Source organism: Tamandua tetradactyla, chromosome X (genome assembly GCF_023851605.1).
Source record: "Tamandua tetradactyla isolate mTamTet1 chromosome X, mTamTet1.pri, whole genome shotgun sequence".
Taxonomy (NCBI): Eukaryota; Metazoa; Chordata; class Mammalia; order Pilosa; family Myrmecophagidae; genus Tamandua; species Tamandua tetradactyla.
In genome coordinates this window covers 116343472-116363349 of record NC_135353.1, presented here as the reverse complement: position 1 = coordinate 116363349, position 19878 = coordinate 116343472, and the positions used below count along the sequence as shown (strand labels likewise).

Here is a 19878-nt window from a genome sequence, read left to right as displayed (position 1 = left end):
CATTACAGTTAGGTAGTATTGTGCTGTCCATTTCTGAGTTTTTGTATCCAGTCCTGTTGCACAGTCTGTATCCCTTCAGCTCCAATTACCCAATATCTTACCCTATTTCTATCTCCTGATGATCTCTGTTACCAATGACATATTCCAAGTTTATTCACTAATGTCAGTTCATATCAGTGAGACCATACAGTATTTGTCCTCTAGTTTTTGGCTAATCTCAGTCAGCATAATGTTATCAGGGTCCATCCATGTTGTTACATGCTTCATAAGTTTATTCTGTCTTAAAGCTGCATAATATTCCATCGTATGTATATACCACAATTTGTTTAGCCACTCGTCTGTTGATGGATATTTTGGCTGTTTCCATCTCTTTGCAATTGTAAATAATGCTACTATAAACATTGGTGTACATTTGTTACAATTGGTGAAAGAATATTATCATAATTGTGCTATTAACTATAGTCTATTGTTTACATTAGGTTCCCTATTTGTATTGTACAGGCCTATGTGTTTTTAAAAATGTGTTCTAGTAACATATATACAACCCAAAATGTCCTACATTAGTAGACTTTAAATAATTGATTTGGAAATAATTTCAAACTTACAGGACAGTTGCAAAAATAATATAAAACCCATACAAGAGAACTCTAACATACCCCACCAACCCAGCTAGCCAGATCTGTCAATTTTAACATTTGCCCACATTTGCTGTAGTGTGCTAATTCTCCATCTATCTATCTATCTATCTATCTATCTATCTATCTATCTATCTATCTATCTCATCTGTCTATTTACCTATCTGTTTTCTAAACATTTGAGAGTATATTGTATATATCATAATGCTTGTATGCTTCTATGTACATTTCCTAAGAACAAGGATATTCAATTATGTAACCACTGTAAGTACAGTTATCGAGTTCAAGAAATTTAACATTGCTATAAAAGTTTTAGTCTCTATTTCAAGATTTTCATATGTCCCAGTAATGTCCTTTTGAGCCTTTTCTCCTCCTGTCTAGGAATAAGTATTGAATTTAATTGTTATTGTCCCATTAGTTGCTTTTCTTTTAAATTGTGGGAACACACATTAAAATAATTATGCACCATGATTGAGTGGGATTTATCCCAGGTATGCAAGGGTGGGTCAGCATAAGCAAATCAATGTAATGCACCACAATAATAGACAAAGGGAGGGGGAAAAAAACCCACATGATTGTCTCGGTTGACACAGAAAAGGTATTTGACAAAATTCAGCATCCTTTCTTGATCAAAACACATAGAAAAATTGGAATAGAAGGAAACTTCCTCAACATGATAAAGGGCATATATGAAAAACTCACTGCCAACATCATACTCAATGGTGAAAGACGGAAAGCTTTCTCTCTAAGATCAGAAACAGGGCAAGGATACCTACTGTCACCATCACTATTCAACATTGTACTTGAAGCTCTAACCGGAGCAATTAGGAAAGAGAAAGAAATAAAAGGCATCCAGATTGGAAAGGAAGAAGTAAAGCATCCACTGTTTGCAGACAGTGGTGCAGTTTACAATGTTATGCTGCCATCATCACCATCTATTACCAAACTGAAACTCTGTACCTGTTAAGCAATAACTCCCCATTTCCCCTTTCCCCCAGCCCCTGATAACCCCTAACCTACTTCTCTATGAATTTGATTATTCTAGATATTTCATATAAATGGAATCCTACAACATGTGGTCTTCCGTGACTGACTTTTTTTACTTGGCACGTTTTCATGGTTCATCGATGTTGTGGCATGTATCAGAACTTCATTCTTTTTTATAGGTTGAGTGATATTCCATTATATGTAGATACTACATTTTGTTTATCTGTTCATCTATTGATGGACAATTGGGTTGTTCCCCCTTTTGGCTTTTGTGAATCATGCCACTGTGAACACTGGCATACAAATATCTATTTCAGTTCCTGTTTTCAGTTACTTTAAGTGTTTACCTCGAAGTGGAATTGCTGTGTCATAGGGTAATTCTATGTTTAACCTTTTTAGGAGTCACCAAGCTATTTTTCTTTCACACTGTCCGGACCAGTTTATATTCCCACCAGCAATGCATGAGGGTCCCAATTTCCCATATTCTTGCCAACATTTTCCATTATTTTAGTAGTAGCCATGCTAGTGGGTGTTGAAGTGGTATCTCATTGCGGCTTTCATTTACATTTTCCTAATGACTAAAACTGTTGAATATCTTTTTAAATGCTTGTCATCCAATTGTGTATCTTCTTTGGAGAAATGTCTGTTCATAGCCTTTGCCAATTTTTAAATTGAGTTGTCTTTTGTTGTTGAGTTGCAGCAGTTCTTTATATATTCTGGATATTAAGCCCTTGTCAGATATATGGTTAGCAATTATTTTCTCCCATTCTATAGGTTCTGTTTTTGCTTTCACCATGGTATCTTTTGCTGCACAAAAGGTTTTCATTTTAACGAAATCCAGTTTATTTATTTTTTCCTTGGGTTCTCTCGCTCTAGTGTCATATCTAAGAATCCATTTCCAAATCCATGGTCATGAGAATTTTCTCCCATTTTCTTCTAAGAGTTTATGCTGTTAGCTGTTATATTTAGGTATTTTATCCATTTAGAGTTAATTTTTGTGTATGATCTGAGGTAGGGACCCATTCATTCTTTTGCATGTGTATATAGTTTTCCTGGCACCGTTTGTTGAAGAGACTGTTCTTTGCCCCACTGAATGGACTTGGAACCCCTGTCAAAAATCAACTGACCATGTATGTATGAGTTGATTTCTGTGCTCTCAGTTCTCTTCCATTGCTCTATATGTCTGTATACTAGCACACTGTTTTGATAACTGTAGCTATGTAGTCAAAGTTTTGAAATAGGAAAGTAGAAGTCCTCCAACTTTTTTCTTGTATTTCAAGATTGGTTTGGCTATTTGGGGCCCCTTGCAATTCCATACATTTGAGGATTGGTTTTTCCTTTCTGCAAAAAACAAAAACAAAAACAAAACGCTTTGGGAATTTTAATGGGGATTGCATTGAATCTGTAGATCTTTCTTGGGTAGTATGAACATCTGTACACTATTAAGTTTTCTAATCCATGAATGATGGGATATCTTTCCATTTATTTAGATCTTTAATTTCTTCCAGCAGTGTTTTGTAGTTTTCTATGTATAAGTCTTTTGCCTCCTTGGTGTATTTTTTTAGATGCTGTTGTAAATGGAATTGTTTTCTTAATTTCCTTTCTGGGCTGTTCATTGCCTGTTTTAGAAGCACAACTGATTTTTGCACGTTGATCTTGTACCCTACAGCTGTGCTGAACTAGTTTATTAGATCTAGTAGCTTTCTTGTGGATTCTTTGGGATTTTCTATATAAGCGATCATGTTACCTGTGAATAGTTCTATTTCTTCTCTTCCAATTTGGATGCTGTTCTAGTTTGCTAGCTGCTGGAATGCAATATACCAGAAACGGAATGGCTTTTAACAAGGGGAATTTAATGAGTTGCTAGTTTACAGTTCTAAGGCCGAGAATTAAAACAAGTCTATAGAAAAGTCCAATCAAAGGCATCCAGGGAAAGATACCTTGGTTCAAGAAGGTCGATGAAGTTCAGGGTTTCTCTCTCATCTGGAAAGGCACATGGCGAACGCAGTCAGGGCTTCTCTCTCGGCTGGAAGGGCACATGGCAGACACGGCATCATCTGCTAGCTTACTCTCCTGGCTTCTGGTTTCATGAAGCTCCCCGGGAGGCATTTCCCTTCTTCATCTCCAAAGGTCGCTGGTTGGTGGACTCTCTGCTTTGTAGTGTTGCAGCATTCTCTGCCCTCTCTGAATCTCTCATTCTCCTTTTGTAGGACTTCAGAAACTAATCAAGACCCACTCAAATGGGTGGAGACATGTCATCCCCTAATCCAGTTTAACAACCACTCTTGACTAAATCACATCATCCAGGGAGATAATCTCATTCCAGTTTCAAACATACAGTATTGAATAGAGATTATTCTACCTTTATGAAATGGGATTTATATTAAAACATGGCTTTTCTTAGGGGGCATACTTCCTTTCAAACCAGCACAGATGCCTTTTATTTATTCTTCTTGCCGAATTGCTCTGGCTAGAACTTCCAGTACAGTTGTTGAAATAACTGTTGTGAAAGCAGGTATTCTTGCCTTCTTCCTCATTTTATGGGGAAACTCTCAGTCTTTTATCATTAAGTATGATGTTAGCTGTGGTACATTGTTTTGTTTATTGTTTCATACAGAGGAGTTCGCATCTATAAGTTTCCTGTAATTCTAATTTCCACAGTAAATGACTACTCTAATGAAATACAAGGCACTACTCTCCCCACTGTTTTCAGCTTTGTGTAAAATCATGGGATCAGAACATTCCCGCCTCCACTGCTGTTTTGTACTTAAGTGTATAAACTGATGAAATAAGGAAGAATTTTTTCAAAAGTTTGTAAGCCAAACTAAAAACTGAAAGTTTTTCCAGTGAATGATTCTCACCTAGAAGATTTGTGGATGGATGATTATTAACTGACTTTTCAGGTCCCTGAGTATACTTAATAGAATTTTTTTTTCTAACAATGCACAAGTATTTTATTTTTTACACCTCTTATGCCATAACTTCGTAGGGAATAGGCTCCAGAAGTTTAGGCTCCTTTCCATTGGTTCTCACAGTGTGCTTCTCTGGGTGGAGCAGGCTGGCGCTTCAGTTAAACCCAGGTACCCTTCTCTTTGGCTTCCTTTTTTTTCTGATCATTTTCCCTTACATGCTTCAGGAAGCTATCTCGGCTCTTAGAATGCATATTATGCTCCATATGTGCATTAATTCTCTTGGCAAGAATCTTGCCCTTCGATCACACTGGTGGACTGGCCTTGGTGCTCCCAGACCTAACACTGCTGAATATTTTGTTGATATCCTGGACCTGGCCATGGTCTCTTTTAAGAAAAAGAGAGACCTTGCTACCAATGGTGGGATGCACAAGGAATGCCACCATGGGGACTGAGCAGCAATCACAGTCCTTCACATAGTTGTGCGATTTGTGTCCCTGAGGCAGAGTGGACTTCCAGTGGGCTCTCCTTATGGATGCAGGTCCTATCTGTTTGCACGTTGAGGTTGTCTCTTGTGTTGTCTCTTGGGTATCTCCATTATCAGAAAGGATCTTGAGTAAATTAGACTTTTCTCAACTCTTACCACATTCTTGGATAATGAGACAGGGGGGAGCAACCAATGTGCCGTCCTTCACGTGCGCATGGGACCAGGGTCATAATGCTGGGAACAGGCCTTCTGTGGTGAAAAACTACTTGCAGGAAACCGGAAATAAGGCCAAGTCAAGTGTCCCAGGGACTAGCATATGCTCCTCTTGACAGTAATTTTCTGGATGCCCTGTGTCGCTCAAAGACCCCATTTTTACAACCCTGTAATGAAGAGTTTGCACTTTGTGTCTCTATGCTTTAGCTCGTATCCTCAACGAGTCTTGCTCAGTTCCTGGCAAATCGCTAGTGGTCAGCCAAGTCCAGTGGATTTATCTTTACAGATGTGAATTTCTTTTCACAAAGAAAAGATAAACCACCAGGGAAACCAAGGACTTTCCTCAATAGCAGACAGAGTGAGGGGGCCTCTGGTGCGGTTTCCACACTACAGGGCCAGGATGGTGATGGCCATGTCAGAGACAATGCAGCTTTCTTGCATACAAGAAAACCACCTCCATATGAGAGTATCGATATGTATTTTAAGCATTATTTTAGAAAATCAAATGATGGAAAATTTCTGTCTGTATAGAGTTTAACTTAATCACCAAGAAGTCCATTTTTGTTTCTGCTTTGTTTTTTGCTAAACTAATGCATGCTTAGACAAAATGTTACTTTTACTTATGACTGTTAGTAAGACACTCTGACAAATGATTATTGCTGTTGTTTTTTAAAAGTCTCAATTGCTAGAATACATATATTTTCAAATGACAATTGTATATATGTATATATAATACAAACAGACCAATAAGGTCAAAATAATTCATTTATAAGTTAATACATACATAAACATCTTGAGAAATGAAAAAAAAAAAGAATCTTGCCCTTCACTGGTTTGTTTACAACAATACCAACAGCATGCTGGGTAACATTATAGCCCCAGTTTTGCCATGGTAATATTTGTGGGGCATTCCTTTTTTTTTTCTTTTTTTTAAACTTTTTTTATTAATTAAAAAAAATTAACAAACAAGACATTAAGATATCATTCCATTCTACATATACAATCAGTAATTCTTAATATCATCACATAGTTGCATATTCATCATTTATTAGAACATTTGCATCGATTTAGAAAAAGAAATAAAAAGACAACAGAAAAAGAAATAAAATGATAACAGAGAAAAAAAAAACATTATCCATACCATTCCTCTTACCCCTCGCTTTCATTTACCACTAGCATTTCAAACTAAATTTATTTTAACATTTGTTCCTCCTATTATTTATTTTTATTCCATATGTTCTACTCTTCTGTTGATATAGTAGCTAAAAGAAGCATCAGACACAAGGTTTTCACAATCATACAGTCACATTGTGAAAGCTATATCATTGTTCAATCATCATCAAGAAACATGGCTACTGGAACACAGCTCTACATTTTCAGGCAGTTCCCTCCAGCCTCTCCACTACATCTTGAACAACAAGGTGATATCTACTTAATGCATAAGAATAACCTCCAGGATAACCTCTCAACTCTGTTTGGAATCTCTCAGCCATTGACACTTAGTCTCATTTCACTCTTCCCCCTTTGGTGGAGAAGGTTCTCTCAATCCATTGCTGTTAATTCTCAGCTCATTCTAGGTTTTTTCTCAGTCCCTTGATGTTGAGTCTCAGCTCATTCCAGGATCTCTGTCCCACATTGCCAGGAAGGTCCAGACCCCTGGGAGTCATGTCCCAGAGAGGGGGAGGGTGGTGAGACTGCCCATCATGTTGGCTGGAGGGAGAGGCCACATCTGAGCAACAAAAGAGGCTCTCTTGGGGGTGACTCTTAGGCCTAAATTTTAAGTAGACTTGACCTATCCTTTGTGGGGTTAAGTTTCATATGAACAAACCCCAAAACTGGGGGCTCAGCCTATAGCTTTGGTTGTCCACACTGCTTGTGAGAATATCAAGAATTCAACTTGGGGAAGTTGAATTTCTCCCGGCTCTCACCATTCCCTGAAGGGGGCTTGCAAATACTTTTCCACTCACTGATCAAATCACTCTAGGATTCATCAGGGCATCACTCTGGACAAACCAACAAAATCTCATGTCCTACCTGAGATTCCAAGTACTTTGACATTCAATCAAACTATCTACATGAGTTATATTAGGAAATGCTCTAGTCAAAATATAAATTTTGTAACAAATAAACATTTTTTGCTTTAGTCTCATGCATAAGGTGACATTTTAAAGTATTAATTATCATCTATTTTCAGCACCCTGCAGTAATGACATTCCTTTGTTCTTCCTCATGCAAAAACATTTTTTAAATTTGTACATTGTACATTTCACTATTATTATACACTCTAGGCATTCCTAGATTATACCATCTCGATCTTTACCATCTAACTTTCTTTCTGATTTCATTTATGTCTCCAGCCCTCCTCCCTCTATCATTCTCACATGCAGCTTCATTCAGTGTTTTAACATAATTGTATTACAGTTAGGTAGTATTGTGCTGTCCATTTCTGAGTTTTTATATTCAGTGGGGCATTCCTTTTTGAACAGTACCCATTCCCTTGATCTGCAATATCACCTTTCTTGTAGATTCGCATGTATGTGGCCAGAGGAACAACTCCGTGTTTTCTGAAAGGCCTAGAGAACATATAGCAGGTGCCTCTCCTCTTTTCCTTTCTGTCCGTCATTTTGGCGAATTATTGCAAGATGACGGTTCCGGCCGAAAGGTTAATAGAAATTTGCAAGGAGCATGTGGAAAGACATCCATGTGAACTGACAAAATTTGAGGGTTCAAAGCAAAAATTCATGTTTGAAAAAGTGAGGTTAAAAATGGTTCCCTAAAGAAAACAAAACAAAACAAAACAATGGTTCTCTGATGACATTTAATTTTTTTATAATCTGCAAAAATAAAGGAAAATTATTAAAAGTAGTACAGTAAATCTTTGAATGCCTAAGGAAAAGAATCATTTAAAAATTATTAAAATGTTCAACTTAATTTAAAAGATCTCAAGAGTGAAATAGAAATCCTGGCTAAGGGAGGGAAAAAAACCCGTAAAATCTCTGTTTCCAATTGCCACCACCTACTTGAGCAAAAAGGTTTTCTCATTAATAGCAACCCTCAAGTCATTAGGAGATAAAAATAGAGTAGATATTGGGTAATTGGAGCTGAAGGGCTACAGATTGTGCAACGGGACTGATTGTAAAAATTCAGAAATGGATAGCACAATACTACCTAATTGTAATACAATAATGTTAGAACACTGAATGAAGCTGAATGTGAGAATGATAGAGGGAGGAGGGCTGAGGGCACAAATGAAATCAGAAGGAAAGACGATAAAGACAGATGTTTAATGATAGCGACTAAATGTACAAATTTAAAAATGTTTTGCACAAGGAAGAACAAAGGAATGTCAATAATGCAGGGTGTTGAAAACAGATAGTAATTAATATTTTAAAACTTTAACTTATGTGTGAGATTAAAGCAAAAAATTTATTTGTTACAAAATTTATATTTTGACTAGTGCATTTCCTATTATAATTTATGTGAACAGCTTAATTGAACACCATAAGAACATGGAACCTTGAGTAGGACATGAGATTTTGTTGGTTTGTCCAGAGTGATGCCTCGATAAATCCCAGAAGAATTTGAGCAGTGAATAAAAAAGTATTTGTAAAGTCCCCTTGGGGGAATGGTGAGAACGGGGAGAAATTCAACTTCCCCAAGTTGAATTCTTCATATTCTCACAAGATGTGTGGGCAACCAGAGCTATAGGCTGAGCCCCCAGTCTTGGGGTTTGTTCATATGAAACTTAACCCCACAAAGGATAGGTCAAGCCTACTTAAAATTAGGCCTAAGAGTCACCCCCAAGAGAGCCTCTTTTGCTGCTCAGATGTGGCCTCTCTCTCCAGCCAACAAAACAAGCAAACTCACCACCCTCCCCGTCTACGTGGGACATGACTCCCAGGGGTGTGGACCTTCCTGGCAACGTGGGACAGAAATCCTAGAATGAGCTGAGACTCAGCATGAAGGGATTGAGAAAACCTTCTAGACAAAAGGGGGAAGAGTGAAATGAGACAACAAAATAAAGTGTCAATGGCTGAGAGATTGCAAACAGAGTGGAGAGGTTATCCTGGAGGTTATTCTTACGCATTAAATAGATATCAACTTTTTAGTTAAGGCATAAACAGAGAGGCTGGCGGGAACTGCCTGAAAATGTAGAGCTGTGTTCCAGTAGCCATGTTTCTTGAAGATGGTTGTACAATGATACAGCTTTCACAATGTGACTGTGTGATTGTGAAAACCTTGTGTCTGATGCTCCTTTTATCTACCTTGTGAACAGACGAGTAGAACATATGGAATAAAAGTAAATAATAGGGGGAACAAATGTTAAAATAAATTTAGTTTGAAATGCTAGTGATCAATGAAAGCGAGGGGTAAGGGGTATGGTATGTATGAATTTTTGTTCTGTTTTCTTTTTATTTCTTTTTCTGAATTGATACAAATATTCTAAGAAATGATCATGATGATGAATATACAACTATGTGATAAAAAAGAATATTCATATTGTCTGATGATTGGCTTTATTAATAACACTTTTAAAAAAAACAAAAGCAACCCTCAGAAATGTGAAGAGATGATCAGAAAAAGTCTTGATCAGGAATTGTGTGGAGCCATTTCTAGCTTATGTAAAATGTATATTCATAAAAGATGTTCAAGTATGTCATTAAAATGGGAACAAATTTTCTTTAGACATTTATACAATTAAAAATTATACTATTGGGTAGGCCGCTGTGGCTCAGTCACAGAGTTCTCGTCTGCCAAGCCAGAGACCCGGGTTCAATTCCCAGTGCCTGCCCATGCGAAAAAAATATATATATACTATCTTCTCTAAAACTACATTCCTTTTTTCATAACTATCTAAAATAACTATAAAGTAATTGTGGGCCACGGTGGCTCAGCGGGCAGAGTTCTCGCCTATCATGCTGGAGATCGGGGTTTGATTCCCGGTGCTGCCCAGGCAAAAACAACAAATCCATATCCCTTTGTAAATCAGAGCCAAAGCCACAATCAGGAGGATATTTCTTCTGAGATGTAGGGAGTCTCATTCCAGCTCTGTGATCTCAAGAACCAGGATTGATAAAATAATAATAATAAAGATTCCACAAGGGTTACAGGCAGTAGAGTAACTTGCCAGAAACCTACAACCTCCAGATGGGTCCCTGGTCCAGATAAGTCCTGAAACCTAGCCCAGCCTCTTCAGAACATCAGATAGTTCCATCTCCCTACTCCATATTAGTGATAGACCCTTCCAATATAAAAAATTTAGAATGGCCACAGCCCAAACAACCCCAAAGAGAGGGATGGAAAGATCAAAGGTGATGGTGGAGTTATACAGAGAAGATAGGACTTAACAAATATATATGAATACTGAATCATTAAATTGCTATCTCTTTTAGTCTCCAGTATTTTAGAGCAGCTAGAAGTAAAAATCTAAAATTGTGAAATTGTAACCCATGTCAAAGTCTGAAATATGTTCTACAACTAATTGTGGTGCTGTGCTTGGAAATTTATAACTTTTTTGTATATATGTTATTGTTCCCAAAAAAAAGAAGGAAAAAAAGTTGATTGTGATGATAAAAAAGTACTTAAGCCCTCTAGCCTCCTATATTCTGGATCAGCTAGAAGGAAAAATATGAGAGGATCGTACGGTAGCCCATGACAAACTGTGGGATCTGTCCTGTAACCACTTTTTTTTTTTTTTTTTTTTTTTTTTAATAGAAAGAAAAAAAAAACAAAAAAAACAAAAACAAAAAACCTATACCTCACATGCAGCTTCATTCAGTGTTTTAACATAATTGCATTACAATTGGGTAGTATTGTGCTGTCCATTTCTGAGTTTTTATATCCAGTCCCGTTGTACAGTCTGTATCCCTTCATCTCCAATTATCCCTTCTCTTTTTTTTTTTTTAATTAACAGAAAAAAAGAAATTAACCCAACATTTAGAGATCATACCATTCTACACATGCAATCATTAATTCTTAACATCATCACATAGCTGCATGATCATCATTTCTTAGTACATTTGCATTGGTTTAGAAGAACTAGCAACATAACCGAAAAAGATATAGAATGTTAATATAGAGAAAAAAATAAAAGTAATAATAGTAAAATCAAAACAAAACAAAACAAAACAAAAACCTATAGCTCAGATGCAGCTTCATTCAGTGTTTTAACATGATTACTTTACAATTAGGTATTATTGTGCTGTCCATTTTTGAGTTTTTGTATCTAGTCCTGTTGCACAGTCTGTATCCCTTCAGCTTCAATTACCCATTGTCTTACCCTGTTTCTAACTGCTGCTGAACTCTGTTACCAATGACATATTTCAAGTTTATTCTCGAATGTCCGTTCACATCAGTGGGACCATACAGTATTTGTCCTTTAGTTTTTGGCTGGATTCACTCAGCATAATATTCTCTAGGTCCATCCATGTTATTACATGGTTCATAAGTTTATCTTGTCTTAAAGCTGCATAATATTCCATCGTATGTATATACCACAGTTTGTTTAGCCACTCTTCTGTTGATGGAGATTTTGGCTGTTTCCATCTCTTTGCAATTGTAAATAATGCTGCTATAAACATTGGTGTGCAAATGTCCGTTTGTGTCTTTGCCCTTAAGTCCTTTGAGTAGATACCTAGCAATGGTATTGCTGGGTCGTATGGCAATTCTATATTCAGCTTTTTGAGGAACCGCCAAACTGCCTTCCACAGTGGTTGCACCCTTTGACATTCCCACCAACAGTGGATAAGTGTGCCTCTTTCTCCGCATCCTCTCCAGCACTTGTCATTTTCTGTTTTGTTGATAATGGCCATTCTGGTGGGTGTGAGATGATATCTCATTGTGGTTTTGATTTGCATTTCTCTAATGGCCAGGGACATTGAGCATCTCTTCATGTGCCTCTTGGCCATCCGTATTTCCTCTTCTGAGAGGTGTCTGTTCAAGTCTTTTTCCCATTTTGTAATTGGGTTGGCTGTCTTTTTGTTGTTGAGATGAACAATCTCTTTATAAATTCTGGATACTAGACCTTTATCTGATATATCATTTCCAAATATTGTCTCCCATTGTGAAGGCTGTCTTTCTACTTTCTTGATGAAGTTCTTTGATGCACAAAAGTGTTTAATTTTGAGGAGTTCCCATTTATTTATTTCCTTCTTCAGTGCTCTTGCTTTAGGTTTAAGGTCCATAAAACCGCCTCCAGTTGTAAGATCCAGTTGTAAGAACCACTTTTTGAAGGGTGCCTTGAAAAGTATAGCTTTTTAATTTTTATTTCTTTGCTTTGTAGATATGTTTTACTATTCAACAATAAAGTTAAAAAAAATAGCATGTTACTGACCATCAAGACAGGTTTCACTGACCAATGTGAAATTGTAACCCAGTCAAATGTTCTTCAACTAATTGTGGTGCTGTGCAATAAAAAAGGTTAAAAATAATAATAATTGCAGCTAACATTTATTGAGAATTAATCTGCCAAACACTAAGTGCATAATTTCATTTAATTCTCACAACCTCTGCGTTGTATAGGTATATATTATTCTGTTTTTCTCCAACAATGTAAATATGAGAGCACTGCGACTATAAGAATTTAATTTAAGTAAGTTGCCCCAAAAAACGACACAGCCAGCAATCTGAAGGCAGGATTTGCTCCTAGGCAGTTCAGCAACCCCTGGGTGGTTGACCCTTCTCTTGTGAGTCCCCTCAATGCACGTACAACTTCTGGGCCCCTTCCTACTCCCCTTGGGTCTCCGCTTTTGGTCTGCAGCGGTTCATTATATACAGGGGATATTCTCAGAGCTGCCACAGGCCAAGCTTTAGATTGAACAAGTGAGCACGGAGGCCGCATGGCAGGACGGACCCAGCTAGGTCCCTGAGATTCATCTGCAGTAGGGGAGACGGGGAGTAATGGATGCAGCCACTCCTGACCCAGCTTGCCTTTTAGCCCTTAGTCTAGAGGAAAGGCTTGGCCTTTTATGTACCCACCTGTCTGCAGCCAATCACAGGACAAAACAACAGATGCCGTTATCCAGGGTCGGTGGGGAGGCGCTAGAACAGGGGTTCCTGAAAGAGGATGAGGCTTGGAGACTAGGTAAAGGCCAGGAAGTACCTCCTAATTCCAGCAGTACCTCTTAGGAGTAGTTGAGAGGAGGAAATGGCAAGAAAACAGACTGGCCATGAAGGCATCTCCAGGGTTTGATCCCCTCCATAGCCAGCCTCAACTCCCAGAGCCCTCTGGACTAGGTCTTTCCACATATACCTTTTGGCACACGCGCACACACGCGCACACCCATCCACCGCCACCACCACCATCCCCATCTAGCGCTAGCTCATGCTGACATTTTGCCACTATCATGGCTTCAGACCACCGATTCTCTCCCAAGTCCCTCTACCCATCCTGCAAGGTCCAAATCCAAACCCACCCCCTTTGGAGAAACTTCTAAGGCTCCAAGTTAAATTTCTTCTGATGAATTATTAATTGATTCCCTGTTTTTCCAATCCTCCATTCTCAGGGAATCAATTGAACCTTTTGTTTGTATGTGTACCGGTAAAATGTATTGTTTTGTGTGCATGTTTGTGTAATTTGCCTTAGGTGTTCTCTTACATATTTCATTCTGTTTCTTGGTTTACACAGCAATACGTGCTTTTTTCTTTTCTTTTCTTTTCTTTTTTTTCTTGCATGGGCAGGCACCAGGAATCAAACCTGGGTCTCTGGCATGGCAGGCGAGAACTCTGCCACTGAGCCACTGTGGCCCGCCCTGCTTTTTTACTTCTTAACTTTTCATTTTGTAATCATTTCATACTTATAAAAAGTTGCAAAACTAAGAAAAAGAATTCCCATATACCCTACATCCAGCTTCCCCAAATGTTGACATCTTACATAATCACTGTACAATTATTGAAGCCAGGAAATGAACGTTGATAGGATACTATTAACTAACCCATTCAATTTATGCCAGTTTTTCTGCAAATGTCTTTTTTCTGTTCCAGGATCCAATCCAGGATCTCACATTGCAATTAGTTGCGCTGTCTCTTTAGTCACTCTAATCTGCCATAGTTCCTCAGTCTTTCCTTGTCTTTCATGACCTTGAAGCTTCTGAAGAGTACTGGTGAGTTATTTTGTAGAATGTTCCTCAACTGGCTTTGTCAGATGTTCTCTCATGATTAAACTGAGGTTACGTATCTTTGGCAAGAATACCACATAACAATGCACTCTGCTCAGTGCATCATAGCAGGAGGTACATGATGTCCACATGGCTTATTGATGATAACCTTCATCACTCAATGTGGTTCCCACCACTGTAAAGTGGCTGTTTTTCCATTTGTAATTAATAACTAAGTTGTGAGGAGATACTTTGAGACTATGCAAATATCCTGTTTCTCATCAAGCTTCCACCCACTAATTTTAGCATCCACTGATGATTCATACCTGATACAATTATAACTGTGGTGTTTGCCAAGTAGTGGTTTTCTTTTTCCACCATTCCTTCTTCATTTGTTAAAGTTCTACTGTAATGAAGAATTCACCTTCTCCATTCATTCATTCATTCATTCCTCTTTATTGGTATGAGCTCAAGAATTCTTCTTTCTTTATTTTATGTGTTACCATCTGTTACAACCATTACTTCTTTTGTTGCTCAAATTGTCCCAGATCTGGCTATTGAGAGATCATTCAAGTTGTTTTTTATGCTATATCTTGATCATTTTTAAACTGTTCCTGACATTGGTCTCGGCCCTGGAATCCAGCATTTCTCCAAGGAGGCAGATATAGCTCTATATGTACCCATATATGTACATATGCTTTATATATAGCAGTAATATGTTTATATATATATTCATTTTATTAAGATATAATTATTTCTAAAATATATAGAGCAGCTTTATTAAAATATAATTCATATACCATACAATTCACCTATTTAAAATATACAATTCAGTATTTTTAAAGTATAGTCACAGTGTTAAACAGCCATCATCACAATCTAAATTTAAAACATTTTTTTAACTTTTTTTGTTGTGAAAAATAACATAAATACAAAAAAGCAACAAATTTCCAAGTACATTTTAACAAGTAGGTATAGAACAGATTTAAAAGTTTGTTATGGGTTACAGTTCCACAATTTTTCATTTTTTCTTCTAGCTTCTCCAAGGCACTGGAAACCAAAAGGAATATCAATATATTGATTCAGCAGTCATGCTCATTTGTTAGATCCTATCTCCTCTATTATACTCTTCCTCCTCTTTTTTCTTCTTTTTTGTGAAAAATAACATACATAGTAGAAAGCCATAAATTTCAAAGAACATCACAACAATTAGTCGTAGAACAGGTTTCGGAGTTTGGCATGTGTTACAATTCCACAATTTTAGGGTTTTATTTATAGCGGCTCTAAGGTACTGGAGACTAAAAGAAATATCAATATACTGATTCAGCACTCATACTTATTTGTTAAACATGACCTTCTCTGTATAATTCCACTATCCCCTTTGATCTTTCTCCCAATCTTTAGGATTGTTTGTGCTATGTCTGGTCTAACTTTTTCGTTTTGGAAGGGGTTGTCAATAATATGGGATAAGGCGATGGAACTAGTTGATGTTCTGGAGAGGATGGCCTCTGTGCATTTCAGGACTTATCTGGGCCAGGGACTCATATGGAGCTTGTAGGTTTCTGGAAAGTTACCCTAGTGCATGGGGTACAATCTAATATAATGTCCTAGGTGTTCTTTATGATCAGCAGGAATGGTTTTGGTTGGGGTCTGTCGAGGTATGATATGTCTATCTGAATGATACGTCTGTGATATGTCTAACTGAAGAGTAAGAATGACCTCCAGAGTAGACTCTCTGCTCTATTTGAACTCTCTCAGCCACTGATACCTTATTTGTTACACTTCTTTTCCCCCCTTTTGGTCAGGATGGAATTGTTGATCCCACGGTTCCAGGGCCAGGCCCATCCTTGGAGTCATCTCCCACGGTGCCAGGGAGGATTTCACCCCTGGATTTCAAGTCCCACGTAGGGAGAAGGACACTGGTTTCACTTACAGAGTTGGGCTTGGAGAGAGAGGCCACATCTGAGCAACCAAGCAAGGGTTTGGCCTATTGATTTGGGCGTCCCTAATGTTTGGCACAGTATCTGGGGTTTCCCTGGTGGTAAAGTTTAATAGTTCCATGTTGTTTTTCCCATCCCTCAAGGGACTTTGCCAATACTTTTTGATTATTTGCTTAATATACTCTGGCATGTATCCAGGCATTACATTAAACTATGAAGGCTTAAAGGCCCGCATTCTTATTCTGGGCTCCCTGTGTTTGGATTGTTTGAATGGTCTACCCAGACAGGTTGAATTAGATTATATGCTACAGAAAATTTAAGTTCCAGACAAAATAAACATTTCTTCCTTGGTTTCAAAGGGTAGGTGAAGTTCTGAAATACAGATGGTTTCTTCCTTACCCCTTGTATTCTGAACTACCTTAATCCTGACCTGATCAGCCTCATTCTTAACTCTAAATAACAGGTTATACATATACATTCTGGACTTTGAGCCAGTGTTATAATGGGATAAGATTTTTAGAGACTGTGGGAAGAGGCAAATTTTTTTGTATGTGGAAGGGATGTGAATTATTGGGGACCAGAGGACAAACTGTAGTAGACAGTCTTCAAGATGGGCCCCAATAATGCCTGCCTCCTGGTATTCACGCTCTTGGGTAATTTCCTCCTCAAGTGTGGTCTGGATTTATTGACTTACTTTTTTTAAAAATATTTTTATTGATAAATCTTCACACACATACATCCATGCATGGTGCACAATCAGTGGCTCACAATATCATATACTTGTGTATTTATCACATGACCATTTTTTAGAACATTTGCTTCACTCCAGAAAAAGAAATAAAAAGAAAAAATTAAAAACTCAGACATCATACCCCTTATCTCTCCCTCTCATTGACCCCTGGTATTTCCATCTACCCAAATTATTTTACCCTTTGTCCCTGCTATTATTCTTTGTCCATATTTATTATTATTTATTTTTTTATCCATATTTTTTACTCATCTGTCCATACCCTGGATAAAAGGAGCAACAGACACAAGGTTTTTACAGTCCCACAGTCACATTGTAAAAGTTAGATCTTTGTACAGTTGTCTTCAAGAATCAAGGCTACTGGTTGTATAATGGTACAGCTTTCACAGTGTGACTGTGTGATTGTGAAAACCTTGTGTCTGATGCTCCTTTTATCTATGGTATGGACAGATGAGTAAAACATATGGATTAAAAATCAATAAATAATAGGGGGAAAATATTAAAAATAATAATAGATGGATACTGGGGGGAATGTACTTATTGCAAACTGGATTGTGGTTAACAGTAATATTTTAATATTCTTTCATTAGCAGTTAACAAATGTACCACACCAATATTATCGGTCAGTGGGTGGGTGGCGGGGAGGGATAAGTGGTATGGGATGATGTGGGATTTATTTTTTATTTTTATTTTCTTTCTGGAATAATGAAAATGTTCCAAAATTCATCATGGGGATGTATGCACAACGACATGATTATACCGTGAGCCAGTGATTGTGTACTTCAGATGGTCTGAATGGTGTGTGAGTGTATCTCAATAAAACTGCATTTAAAAAAAAAGATCATGGTGACGAATATGCAACAATATGATGATATTGTGAGTCATTGTACACCATGTATGGAATGTTTATATGTTAAGAATGTTTGTGTTTGTATGTTGTTTATCAGTAAAAAACTTAAAAAAAAAAAAGAATTAAGACTACTGGAACACAGCTCAACAGTTTCAGGTACTTCCCTCCAGCCACCCCAATACACCATAAACTAAAAAGGGATATCTATGTAATGTGTAAAAATAACCTCCAGGTAATCTCTCAGCTCTGTTTGAAATCTCTTAGCCACTGAAACTTTATTTTGTCTCATTTTTTTCTTCCCCTTTTTGGTCAAGAAGGCTTTCTCAATCCCTTGACGCTGGGTCCTGGCTCATCCCAGGATTTCTGTCCCACGTTGTCAGGGAGATTTAATCTTAGGCCCAATTTTAAGTAGGCTTAGCCTATCCCTTTGCAGGAATATGTTTCATAGGGGTGAACCCCAAGGTGGAGGACTCGGCCTACTGATTTAATTGTCTCCACTGCTTGCAAGAATATCAGGAATTCCCCAGATGGGATATGTTCTATTTCTCCTCAGCCCCTCAAGGGGACTTTGCAAATACTTTTTTATTCTCTCCCCAGATTGTTCTGGGATTTATCGTGGCATCACACTTACCTGGGCAAATCAACAGGATCCCATGCCCTAGTTAAGATTCTACGTACTTATGATGTTCAACTAAACTGACCATACAAGTTAAATTAGGAAATACAGTACCCAAAATAAAAATTTTGCCCAAATAAACATCTCTCCCTTTGGTCTCACACAGAAGTTGAAGTTTTAAAATATGGACAATATCATCCTTTACCCAGTATTCTGATTTACCGTAGTCCTATCCAGATCAGCTTCATCCATATCTCTACTCGAAGTCTGATCCCTTTTTCAACTTTTTAAAACAGTTCCCGAATTAGGTACTGCTGACTGTCATAGCTGCGGTGCTCTGACTCTCAGTCTCAGGTCTCACATAAATACCCAAAGTTTCTGGGAAAGACACGCAAACAGCTCAGTAACTCAGAGTTTAGAATTAACAGTTACACCTTCTGAATATATGTGATTGCTGTAAGAGTTTACAATCTGGGACCCTTTACAATAAACTCCAACATGATAACCCATGCTTTTGACTTTAGTTCACCAAATCTTATCTTATAGTTAGTTCATAATCATAAGGCATGATAATATTTGCCTTTTTGTTCCTGATATTTCATTCTTAAGGTTCTTAAGGTTCATTCATTTAGTTGTGTGCCTCACAACTTCATTCCTTCTTGCAGCCACTTCTTACGATGGACTCAGTAGTCCATTGTATGTATACGTCATAGTTTCCCCTTCCACTCCTCAGTCCTGTACCCTCAGGCCACCTCCTTCCATCATGGATGAGAACACTGCGGCCAGTGACACCAGTGTGCAAATGTTCATTCTTGTCCCCATGGTCAGTTCCTCCAGATATATATTGAACAATGGGGTTTCAGGATCATATGGCAACCCCACCCCTAGCCTCCCGTGGAACCACCACACTGTCCTCCAAGGGGCTGCACCTCTCATTTCCCTACCGACAATGAATAGGTGCATCTCTCTCTCCACATTTTCTCTAGCACTTGTTTCTCTGTTCATTTTTAAACAGTTTTCTTCACATATCATACAATCCAACTTAAATGTGTAGACGTGCCTTAGTGACTTACTTTTAATGTAGAATATGGCAAAAGGGATGGGATGTCACTTCCGAGATTAAGTTTTAAAGATTAAAGACAGTGACTTCTGTTTTTCTTTCCCTCCCTCTCCCTTCTTCCCTCCCTCTTTACTTGCTTGCTGTGATGAAGCAAGCTGCCCATGTTGTGAGCTGCCCTATGGAAAGACCAACATGTCAAGGAACCTGAGGGTTGTCTCTGGCCATCAGCCAGTGAGAAACTTGAGATCCTCAATCCAACAACCCACAAGAAACTGAATTCTGCCATCAGCCAAGTGAGTGAGCTTGAAAACGGATCCTTCCTTTGAGACGAATGCAAC

The 19878-nt window shown here is 37.9% G+C and overlaps 1 protein-coding gene and 1 pseudogene across 1 annotated transcript in view; one reads left to right on the top strand and one right to left on the bottom strand.

Moving 5' to 3' along the window:
• KANTR (KANTR integral membrane protein) overlaps window positions 1-7971 on the top strand; it is a 49802-nt gene extending 41831 nt beyond the window's left edge. Inside the window, exon 3 of the transcript XR_013169450.1 lies at window positions 7757-7971. The gene's annotated coding sequence lies outside the window, so the exon portion shown is untranslated. The remainder of the gene's footprint in view (window positions 1-7756) is intronic.
• On the bottom strand, window positions 4593-7857 carry LOC143670771 (large ribosomal subunit protein eL21-like; annotated as a pseudogene).
• Window positions 7972-19878: the final 11907 nt, after the last annotated feature.